Raw genomic sequence first — 12,563 nt, forward strand, 5'->3', positions numbered from 1 at the left:
AAAATTGGGACTAAGATTAGTCCTATAACTGGCATCTTCTGCCCATGATTTATGAAAAGAATCAGTTATCTATACTTTTGGTGTCACTGTCAAGAAATCATTGCCAAGGGCAATGTCATGAAGCTTTTCCTTTATGCTTCTTTCTTTGATGAGATTTATGAATTCTAGTATTAAATTAAGTACACTTATGAATTGCTTAATAACAGGGATACATTTTGAGAAATGCATAGTTGGGCTATTTCATCATCATGCAAAAATCACAGAGTGTCCTTACAAGCCTATATGGTATAGTCTACTAGGTACCTAACCCATATGTTATAGCCTATTGCTCTTAGGCTATAAGCAAGTACAACATGTTACTGCATTGGATATTGTGATTATAACACCATAGTAACCATAAGGTCAATATATATATGTGTGTGTGTTCATATAGATATAATATATATGATATATGTATATATCAAACCTGTATAAGGAACTTACTGTGAATAGAGATATCAGATAGAGCTTCCAGGACTGGAAGTTACTCTGTGTGAGTCAGTGAGTGTGTGGTGAGTGAATGAGAGGCCTACATTAATATATACTACTGTAAACTGCATAAACATTGTACATTTAGGCAACATTAAATTTATTCAAAATATTTTTCTCCAATAATAAATTAACCTCAGCTTCCTAATATTTTTTTTTACTTTATATACCATATTGTTGGCCATAAGATGCACCTAGGTTTTAGAGGAGGAAAATAGGGGGAAAGTTTTGAAGCAAAAATTGTGGTAAATATTTAATAACATAAATAATATAATATTTCACCAATGTAAATGTAAACAGAACTCAACAGCAGCATTAACAACCATTATTCCTCCCAAATTTGGTGGGGGGCGGGGGGAAGTGCATCTTATAGTCTGAAAAAGAGGGTACTTTAAATTTCTTTTAAATTTTGACCATGATAACACTTAGCTTAAAACATAAACACATTGTATAGCTGTACCAAAATGTTTTCTTTCTTTATAAATTTCTTTTTTTCTTGGAACATTTATTTTTTTTATTTTTATAATTTTATTTTATAAACTTTTTTCTATGTAACTTTCATTTTTACTTTTTAAATTTTTTTGTTGAAAAGCAAGACACAAACACACAAATTAGCTTAGGCTTACACAAGGTCAGGATCATCACTATTACAGTGTTCATCTCCACATTGTTACACTGGAAGGACTTCATGGGTAATAACCAGCAAGGAGCTGTCATTTTATATGATAACAATGCCTTCTTCTGGAAAACCCCTGGAGGACCTGTGTGAGGCTCTTCTTAAGGAGGTGTCATTTTTTTTTGGAAATTTGTTCTTGGTAGTTTTCTTGGTTTGTTTATTTTTTTCATCACAGATTTTTTTGTAAGCAGGTAGCACACCTTGGACATTCCTCTTTATCGATGAAGACCTTCTGCTGTTAGCCTATATGTTTTTAATTTTTTAAGGAGCTTGTTGAAGTCTGTATAATCATCTGCCAAACACTTCACGTTGACTTTTCTTGGGGGTTCTTCTGTTTTTCAGTTTTCTTTTTTCTTGCTTCTTCTTTAGATCTGTGTTCCAGTCCTAACAACTCCTAACTAGTCAATTCCTCAGGGATCACCTTTGGGATCTCCTCAGTGTGGTCTTCATCCACAGACAGGTTGAAGTTGTTTGCTATCTCAACCATAGCCTTGATGATTTTTGTAACTTTCTTGTCTTTGGCAAATCTTTTGAAGTCATGGATAAGCCTCTTGGTTGTTTTCTTTTAGTTGCTGTTCATGAACTCCTTGGTGACATCATCCCAATTCAAGCAAGGGTCTTGGTTCAGTTATAAATGTTCTAAATTTTCCAGAACTCCATCACTGTCTCCCTTAGTCACAACAATAACCAGGGTAAAAGTCCTCCACAATAGTAGGCCTTAAATTCTACTCTAAGTCCTCAATCCACTGGTTTGGTAAAAAAAAAAAAAAAAGATGATGTTTGAAGGAAAAAACACCACTTTAGTATTTGGATAAAGATGACCAATCAAGGAATGGTGTACAGAGGCATTATCAACAATGAGCATTTTTTTTTAAAGTATGTTATTATTTTTTATTGTTGACACTATTATAGATGTTCTTTCTCCCCTTCTCTTTTGTACACCTCCACTCAGGCATACTTTATCAGCAGACAAATTCAGGAGAGGATCTTGGTAGAAAAGCTGCATAGTCCATGTCTTCTTATTGCTTCTTTAGTATACTGGCAGTGTGTGCTTACTAACAAGCTTGGGGGTCCTGGGCTTCTCATTGTGCCACATTACAAAGGATTTCAACTTGTATTCTTCAATAAACATGGCAGCCAAGCAAGACTGTTATCCTGTTCTTAATAGCTTAGAAATCTGGCATTGTCTTGGCTTCCTTATGAATGAAAGTCCTTTGAGGTGTTCATTTCCAGAATAGAAACATTTTATCCACATTAAATATTTTCTCTGGCAAGTAATTTTCCTCCACAGTTAGCTTTTCTAGAGTTTCCAAAAACTCTTTAGCTGCCTTCACATCAGCACTCACAAATAAACTAATAGTCACTTTCACATTACTTAGTAACTAATTCTTGAATCATTTAAACCATCCAGAGCTAGCAGCAAATTCTTCATTGCAAATAAATGTTTGGCTTTGGACAGATCATCATGGTGTTGAGAGGGATACTAGTCTGTGTCTATGCTTCAAATCCAGGTCTTTAGGAGGTTCTCTGTGTCTGATATAGGCCCTACGTGAATATTGTTAATGTCACTGCTGTTAATGAAACTTTACAGCTTCCCTCATTTTGCTCTTTTTCTTAAGGATTGTGGCTATGGTGGGAAGGAACATCTATATTTGTAGTCCTTAATTACCTCTAATTTTGTTTCCATGTCAGTCAATCAATGTGGGCTCTTACTGACAACATTAGCAGAGGAGTTTGTACTGTTAGGAGCCATGAGGAGCAAAACAACATAAGACTAAATCAAGCAGAAGAGAAAATAATGTAATCAAGGGAGGGGGTAAACATGAGGTTTATGAGGCTGCTGTTGGCATTCAATGACATAATGTTTAGAGCTAATGTTTTGTTTTTTTTATAGACAGAAAGGGTACACTCTATGGTAATCACAAAACCTATAGTATAGTAAATACATAAACTAATAATGTAGTCATTTGTTATCATTATCAACTGTAATGTGATGTACATAATTTTATATATCTGGCAGCACAGTAGTTTTATTTCCACTAACATCACCAAAAACACAAAAGCAATGCACTGTACTACAGTGTTAAAATGGTTACAAAGTAGCTGGCAATACAATTTTTTCAGTTTCATTATGATCTTATAAGACTACTGTTATATATGCTGTCTGTCCTCAGTCAAAACATTGTTATGTGATAAATGATTGTATTCGATCCATTTTAAGTTGGTCTAGGAAAGTAGTAGACATCTGTGGATAACTTTGTTCATCAGGCCAGGTCGCCCCAGCCATGGCATAGAAAGCAACTGACTTGGCGTGCACCTCCTGAGATTCCCCAGAGATAGCAGGACCCAAATGCTTCTACCAGTGACACAATAAAAGAGCAAGCTCAAAAGGCACCAGAGCCCTGCTGAACACAGACCTGCTCAATGGAGTAAGTTACTCAAAAACAGATTATCCACTGTGATTGCCTTCAACATCATGTTGCACACAGCCCATACGGGGGGAGGGAGAGGGGCCACATCTGGAGTACCCAGTTTGGGTGGCTAGGAAAGCTGTGTTAATGGACCCAAAGAATACCTAGTATAGAAGGTCACTCTAAAAGACCAGAGACATAGCAGCTCTACCTAATACATAGGGAAAGAAAAAACACAGGAAGGCAGCCCAAAAGATGAGACAAAGAAACATATCCCAAACCAAAAAGAAAATATCTTCAGAGAAAGAACTAAAGAAAATAGAGACAAATAATCTACCTGATGCAGAGAATAAAACACTGTTATATGGATGCTCAATAAAATTAGGGTAAAAGTGGATGAACTTATTGGGAACTTAAAAAAAGATGGGGGGCATAAAAATGGATATAGAAAATTTTTAAAAGAACTAGATAAAAATGAAAAATTAATTAACTGAAATTAATAATAAATTACAAAAAATCAAGTGTACAGCAGAAGAAGCAGAGGACAAGAAAGCAGAAAACACCCAATTAAAACAACAAAAATAATACAAATAAACAAGATACTGTAAAGAGTCTCTGGAACAAGTTCAAGTGTACCAATGTTAGAATCATGGAGATACTGGAAGAAAAAGAGACAGAGCAGGTAATTGAAAACTATTTGAAAAAATAATAATGGAAAACTTTTCTAACCTGATGAAAGAAACAGACATACAAGTCCTGAAAGCACAGAAAATTCCAAACAAGATGAACCCAAAGAGACCCACACCAAGACACATCATAATAAAAATGCCAAAGATTAAAGACATGGAGAGAATCTTAAAAGTCACAAGAGAAAAACAGCTGGTTACCTAAAAGAGAGTTTCTATGAGACTGACAGTTGATTTCTCAACAGAAAGTTTGAGGGACAGAAGGGATTGTCATGAAACGTTCAAAGTGATGAAGAGCAAGGACCTGCAACCAAGATTACTCTACCCAGAAAAGTTATCATTTATAATTGAAGGCCATATAAAGAGCTTCCCAGACAAGAGAACAAAAGACTAAAGCAAACCAGTATTGTGAGAAATTATAAAAAGCTTTTTAAGAATAAAAAATTAAAATATGAATAATAATATGACAATAAATACATATCTACTAAAAATTACTTCAAACTCAAATGAATTAAGTGCTCCAATCCAAAGACATATACTATCTACCAGAGACTCACTGCAGATAGAAAGGCACACACTGATTAAAAGTAAAATTATTGAAAAATATATTTCATAAAAATGGAAATAAACAAAAGAAGAAGCTGGGGTAGCAACACATATACTAGACAAAATATACTTTAAAACAAAGGCTATAGCAAGAGACAAAGAAGGACCCAGCAATTCCATTTCTGGGTATTTATTAGAAGAAATACAAAATACTGAAAAAAAAAGAACACATATCCATCCATATGTTTATTGCATTATTGTAACATTATTTCCAATAGCCAAGATGGAAGCAAGCTAATTGTCCATCAGTAGTTGGATATAAAAAAAAGTGATGCATATATAATGGTATATGACTAAACCATAATCCAAATAATGGAAAATTCCCATCTGTAACAAGGATGTATCTAGAAAGTACTATGCTCATTGAAATAAGTCAAAGATAAATGTATATGATTTCACTCATAAATGAAATGTGATGAAAAAATTAACAAACAACAAAAATAGAGATACCAAGATCTTTTTGATGGCTGCCAGATTAGGGGAATTGGGGGAGGGTGGATGATAAAGGCAAAGGGATTAAGAAGTAGAAATTGCTAGTTAAAAAATAGTCATGGAGATGTAAAATATGGTGTCATACAGGTACTATATTTGTAGGGGTTATCAGTCTATAAATTATATATGTAAACATCTAATCACTGATTTGTAAATCTTAAATTAATATTATAATTGTACATCAACTGTAATTGGAATTTTTAAAAAATGTATTATTTTTTAATTCTCACCCAAGGATGTGTTTATTGATTTGAGAGGGGAGCATCAGTATAAAAGAGAAATATAAATCAATTGTTTTCCATACATTCCCTGACTATCAAACCTGCAACCTAAGTATGTGCTCTGATCAGGAATCAAACACACAAAATTAGTGGTGTAAAGGATGACAGTCTAACCAAGTGAGCCATCCAGCTAGGGCAAAAATTACTTTTAAAAATGTCTATAATTTTATTTATTTGTTCATATATTTCATCTGTTCTGAGTTTTCAAACAATTGTATATTTTTCCAAGAATATATATTTTTCTCTTTCACAATTTTTCTATTCTTACAGGCTAATAATTGCTGAAAAGTAATGCTTCCCTGAGTAGAACATTGTTTCTAAATTATGAATGCAGTGTGAATCAAAATGGAACCTGTTTTGCTTAATAGTGTAACCCTGGTTTGTAGACACTGCTTCTTAACACACAGTCATCAAATAGACATCAGTGGAAGAAAAGAAAAAAAATGGAAGGAATCAGAAGCAGAGCAAAGGTAGACAATGAAGGCAATATACCTACTTCAAATTGTCTACTCAAATAAATCTTAAAACTGAGAGAAAAATTATCACTCTCATCATTATTATTACCAGATATCCCCCAACATGCATAAAATTGACTAAAATGTTTTTAAATGTGAGATTCTAATTCAGAAACAAAATATAAAGATTTAGTGGTCAAAGACAAAACACAGTAAGTCCTCTATTTGCTCTTTATTTTCCATCACCCCATTTTATTGTATCTTCTACCTCCCACACCTGTGTCCTTTTCTCTACTACATAAAGAGCTAGCGGGGGAGGTAAGGAGATGGAGGGAGTAAGCAAAAAAGGTTAAAAGACTCAAGGACATGTACAACATTGTGGTGGTTTCTGGGGGGAAGACAAAAGGGAGGTATAAAAGGACTAAAAGGTAATGTAAAGAAATATAATAAAGATGAAATTAAAAAAGAACTTACTAATTTACTATGGAGGGGTTTACAGGAAGCAGATCCTCTCAAATCAGGAAGCTGTAGAAGCTGCATCAGGAAAAATTTTTGGCAGTTGGGCAGGAAGGACCAGGATTTTGGAAGAAATGAATTAAACATAAGGGGGTGTATTATAACTTACATTGTTTTGAATTGTTAGAACATGGTAATAATTTAAAGCATATAGATTTTAATTTCTCTACTGCTCCCAGTCCATCTTGCTACCCATACCCCATGCTAAAATATATTTTATCATAGAGGAACATATTTTAATTAAATAAGAAAAATAAATATGGGAGTTATAATTTTTATTCCATGTTTTAACTCTATCTCAGCTGTCTGCTTAGATATTGAAGATCATACAGTCTTATTCAAATGGTAACAACAAAATGATCCCACTTTGTTCAGTGGGTCTCGTAGGGAGCTTATGCTTTCTGTGCTAGCTACTGGCTCTCAGATAATGGGCATTTTTAAGAATCTGTATTACAAATCATCATGTCTTCTACTTCTGATACATTTTTTATTTACCTCTAGGTTTGTTCTATATCTTTTCATATCCATCTACCCACACAACAGTCTTTAGTCACAATTCAGTTTTCATAGAAACTTGATATATATATTTACTAATAAATATGTACAAAATGACATATAAAATCACATTTTATGTGTAAACTAATATTGCCCAGTTCATACTTATATACATTTGACTTAACAACTAGAATATTCAGAATTACCCCATAATGCAAAATGATACATATACATGGGCAATAAACATATGCTAAGATCATTAAATTCTATTTTATTGTGACATCTTGTAATTTGCTTAAAAGAAAAAACAGACATAAATGACATCTTTTATATTGCTTTGTAATTAGCTTTAATGTTTTCTCTTTATTCAGATGGTAATACTGGAGGTTGCATATAAATATAACTATAATTTAGTGAGCTGTGTAAATGATTGGCATGTTTACCACTAAGTAACTGGACATAAGGTTTTAAAAATTAGCTATGCAAAGGTGCAATTGGTTTGAGTACCAATACCAGTGTGGATGTGGGGAATGTTCTCCACATCAGCAAGTAATCTGGGAACAACAGATGGGTGTCTTACAATTAAACTAAACTCTGCCACTATCTGCACAAAGACACCATCGTATTCCACAGTTTATGGGCTCAATCTGACAACATTGGTCTCCGCCTTGAACTTCAGACACCACTTGCAAGCCCAGGTTATTTCCTGTACTTCTGACCTGCCAGCTAGATTGTTTAACTATACAGAAACTTCATTTCTTTAATATGACTCTTCTATCTTTCCTTTCAAGCTGGCCTCATCTAGAGCCCTGACTTATTTACCTTCTTTTCCCTTATGAGACAACTCCATTAATCATTAAGCTCTCAGGATTATGAGCATCAGATAATTTTAGGAATAAAGCTCTTTTTCATTCAAACTACAAATAAATCTAAGCCTCAGTTGTGTTTTAGCTTTAAGTCCTGAAAAGCAGTGAAACTAGACAAAGCAATGCCATTGTTGATACCAGGACCAGATGCACTAACAAACCACCTCTACTTTAGTAATACCCAACCCAGGTTTGGCTGCCTGCTACTTGAAAATCAACAATCATGAGACAAGAGCTGGTAGAAGACAGGGATTTTTGTATAAAAAAAAAGAAAAAATGGAACAAAGAGATCAAAAGAAGCCAGGTGGTGAAAGACAAATACCATATGATCTCACCTTTAATAGGAACCTAAACAACAAACAAGCAAGCAAAATATGACCACAGACACTGAAATGCAGAACAGGCTGACAGGGACAAGAGGGGAGAGGGGTGAGAATTTCAGGGGAAAAGGGGGAGGATTCACAGGAACAAGTATAAAGGACACATGGACAATAACTAAGGTGGGGGGTGGGAAATGGGAGGGAGGTGGGGAGCACTGGGGGGGTGGGCGGGGATGGGAGTGTAAGACAGAAAACTGTACTTGAACAATAATCAAATAACTTTTTTAAAAAAGAAAGAAATCGAAAGAAAGGGGTTGAGAGTTCACTGAGGAAATAATGTACAAGCCCAAACAGTTTATTCAGGTAACTTGTTGAAAGCCAGAAAATATCCCCAAACTGGAACACCTGCTTCATTTGAAATTAGTTCCTACCATTCTTAAGTAAAGAGGCTGTTTATCTACAAATACTAGTTAACAGGTCATCATTTACAGAAAAAAAATGTTTAAAAAATGGTGGGTTTGGTCACAGTTTCCACTGTCAACTTTTTATTTTATTTTCATAGAAGTTTCTTACTAATCTATAGTAGAGTCCTGAGAAATTAATTTAGTATGAAATACCCTTATTGTGAGATATAACTTTTAGTTTTAAGAAAAGAAGCCCCAAGGTGGCCAAATCCCAGTCCTGTTAGTCCTGCCTTTGACATTCTAAATGATAAAATTTTACAGCCTAGAAAATAAGTTGATAGATTTTTCCATTTCATTGACCCAATCTCTCAGTACTGAGAATGAGACAGCTCAGTTAAATTGTCGAGTTTCACTTCACATAGATGGGCTCCAAAAGTGAGGCCTGTATCATGCAAGTAAGCAATCTGGTAGTTAATAGAGATATGTCTATGAACAAAAAGAATAAATTAAACAAAGGTTAGGGATCAGAGCAAACCATAAACAAGTTTCTGAGTCTATAAGTCTGTCAGTCAAGAAAATTTCTCAGTGTAGGGCTCAATGTTTCTTTTACTTGAATGAAAACAAGCAAACAGAGGCGACCTGATAGTTCCTCCTTATATGGAGTTTGAATGTCTCTGGTGATCTCATCAGGTACCCAGATTAATTCTGCATGGCTTACACAGCATTAACCACTGAGGTTATTTAAACTGTTGAAGCAACTTCTTAAGTATATATTAAGTCTTTGGGTCTAATTTTCTATTGAAAAGCTCAGTAAAAATAATTTTAATTTTTAATAATTCCAAACCAAAGAATGGAAGGAACACAAAACATCAGTTTGTAGGGCTGAAGCCAAATATTTTTTAAAAAACTAGAAAAATTCAGGATCCAGTTTATTTTAGAGGTGAAAAATAAAACTTTGAAGACAATTAGCTGAACTGGAATCTAATATCTATAATTATGTGTTATAGATTCTATTGAACCACAACTTTCCCCCTAAAATCCCTTTCATTTTTATTAAAGAGCCAAATTAAGATAAATTTATTTACTGCATTAAGTCCAGTTTCAATTTAATCTGATTATTTGCATAAACACAACAAAAATAGCGATTGTGATCATATAGGGTCTCTTAAATCTGCTTTGCTGGAACCCCATAAGGAATTTATGGATGAAACTTTAATCTGTCAGGGTGAAGATTATTTACAATCTAAGTAACATAGTTGCAGACCATGCCTGCAATACTCATAAATTTGGGTAAATCCCTCAAGTACTCCAGTCCCTGAAAAGGTCATGAGTATGTTTTCTTTGCCATCTACCAGCAAAGCAACCTTCATTCTTAACATAGAAAGACTGTCATGAACCATGTAAATAAGTAAGGTATCAGAGTGTTTATCCAAGGGGCTTTTATCAGCTTCTAAAGTCGATCTTGATGTCTGAAAGCATTTTGCTGACATCCAGAGTCTAGGCGTGTCTCCCTCAAACATGACATTCTAGTCAAAGTGTTAATTAATAAAACCAGTTTTCAACTGTGTTTTGTTATAAAGAGAATAGTTTCTTATCCGAGTCATAAAACACACACACACACACACACACACACACACACACACACACACACTGCCAAGGTCCTTGTCAATAAGGCTAATTTGGTTGGTTTTTTTCCTGCAAAATGAAAGGTCATAGATCGGATCCCTGGATAGGGCACATACACATGTTATGTATTCGGTCCCTATTTGGGTGCATGCAGGAGGCAGCAGGTCGATGTTTCTTTCTCACAGCAATATTTCTCTTCCTTTTTTTCTCCCTCCTTTCCCCTCTCTTTAGAATCAATAAAATTAAAAAAAAATAAAAACAAACAAAAAACATATTGCCATGAAAATAATAATACACATGCATTAATAATTTTCAAATTCAGGAGGAATCAAGATGGAGAAAATATATAAATGTTACGATATTGCTTATCAAGTTATAATTTACCAAATTACCTAAGAAAAACATGTCTCCTTATATCTGAAAAACAAAAAAGTTAAAAATCAGCAATATTTTGAACAAAGTCATAAAAGTAATTATTCTCAGTTTATTCAGTCATATAATTTATTCTTATTAATCCTGAATATCCACCATTTTTTTCATGAATTCAGTTAGTCTTTAGAGTTCTATAAAGCTTTGTCTAATTCAAAGGTACGATCTAACCATTTATTCTCAGAAATCCATATTTTTGAATAAATCATAGTCTTTTTCATAGATCTTTCTAAAATGTAACATACTTGCAAATGCATCAGAGTTAAACAATGACAGTCTCTAAGTGAAAAAAAAGGAAAGAGAAAGAGAGAAAGAAACTTAGCCCTGGCCTGTGTGGCTCAGTTGTTTAGAACATTGTTCCATAACCAAAAGGTTTCAGGTTTGATTCCCAGTCAGGGCACATGCCTAGGTTGCAGGTTTGATCTCTGGTCTGGGGACATGTTGGAGGCAACTAATTGATGCTTCTCTCTTGCGTGGATGTTCTCTCCCTTTCTTCTTCTCTTTCTAAAAGCAATAAAAAATTCCTCAGGTGAATGTTATAAAACAAAAAAGAAATTTAAAATGACATGGTTATAGATCTGATTATAATGCAATTAACAAAGGAATCTGCTTTTTGTAACATTTTAAGATAAAATTAGAATTACAAATTAAAATATATCAGAACATTTTAAACTCTTAGACATTTTATATAACCACTAAAACATACACCTTAATATTAAAAATATGTATACCAAGAATAGAATAGTTATTTTTTTATTTGACAAGTCTTCCCTACATACTTCAAGTATATTGAATACTTAGTTCTTTTCTTTCATAACCATTTGCATCATTTTTCTTTGATTTCGCTGCAAAAATCTTCTAAACTTTCCTAGTCCCTTTTAGTTTGCCACTTCTTAACTCTTTCAAAAATAACCAACTTTAAACAATCTACCTTCTTCCTATTTTCTTAAAAATTTGTGCCATAACTTAGACTTTCTATTACCAAAAGTATATTGTTTTTCTAATTTAATTAGAATTCTTAATTTTTATAAACTTTCATTTTTAGTGATGACTAAATTTAATTAATTAACATTCTTTAGATTAGTATTTTTATGATTGATATTGGCACATTTTATCACTCTAGAAACAAGATCTTCAATTGGCAAACACACTCACATTTTCAAGAGACATAACAGAGATGGCACAGACTTTTTTTTGTAAACCCAGGGAAAACCAACATATTTCATGTTTATAACTCTAAAAGACATCAGCTAAACTTAAAACAGACTTATGTAAAATATTTCTTACATAATGTTTCTGAAAAAAAGGAGATCATTTTTATATTTCAACTATACATATGAACAGTATTACTAATAATTGTAGTGAAGACAAGTTTTCATTTGTCTTTGACTACTTTTAAAGAGGGTGCAGATAGGGGTTGAAGAATCAGACATGGGGAACTTGAGCAGCTTGAGTTCGAATAGAGGGCAGGGACCCGTTTCTCCTTCTCACTGAGGTAAAGCAGTTACTCCTGCTACTGCTGCAGCATGCACAGGCCTTGAGGGTGACATTAATTTTGCCAATGTTCATAGGACTGCAGTAGCTCCTGGGCCTCTAAGAAGAAAATTTAGGGTGTTAAAAAGACTAATTTTTTCATTATTTTTTCTTTCTGAGTTTTACTGTTTGGGATGGGAGTGAGATTCCCCCGCCCCACCGCCTATTTGAACCATCAATTTAGATATTTTCTGAGTAGAATTATTTTTATGTAACACCATGAAATCTTGAGCATAAGA

The sequence above is a fragment of the Sturnira hondurensis genome, unplaced genomic scaffold, assembly GCF_014824575.4.
Source record: "Sturnira hondurensis isolate 20B ecotype Veracruz unplaced genomic scaffold, ASM1482457v3 Scaffold0016433, whole genome shotgun sequence".
In the NCBI taxonomy this organism is placed as follows: domain Eukaryota; kingdom Metazoa; phylum Chordata; class Mammalia; order Chiroptera; family Phyllostomidae; genus Sturnira; species Sturnira hondurensis.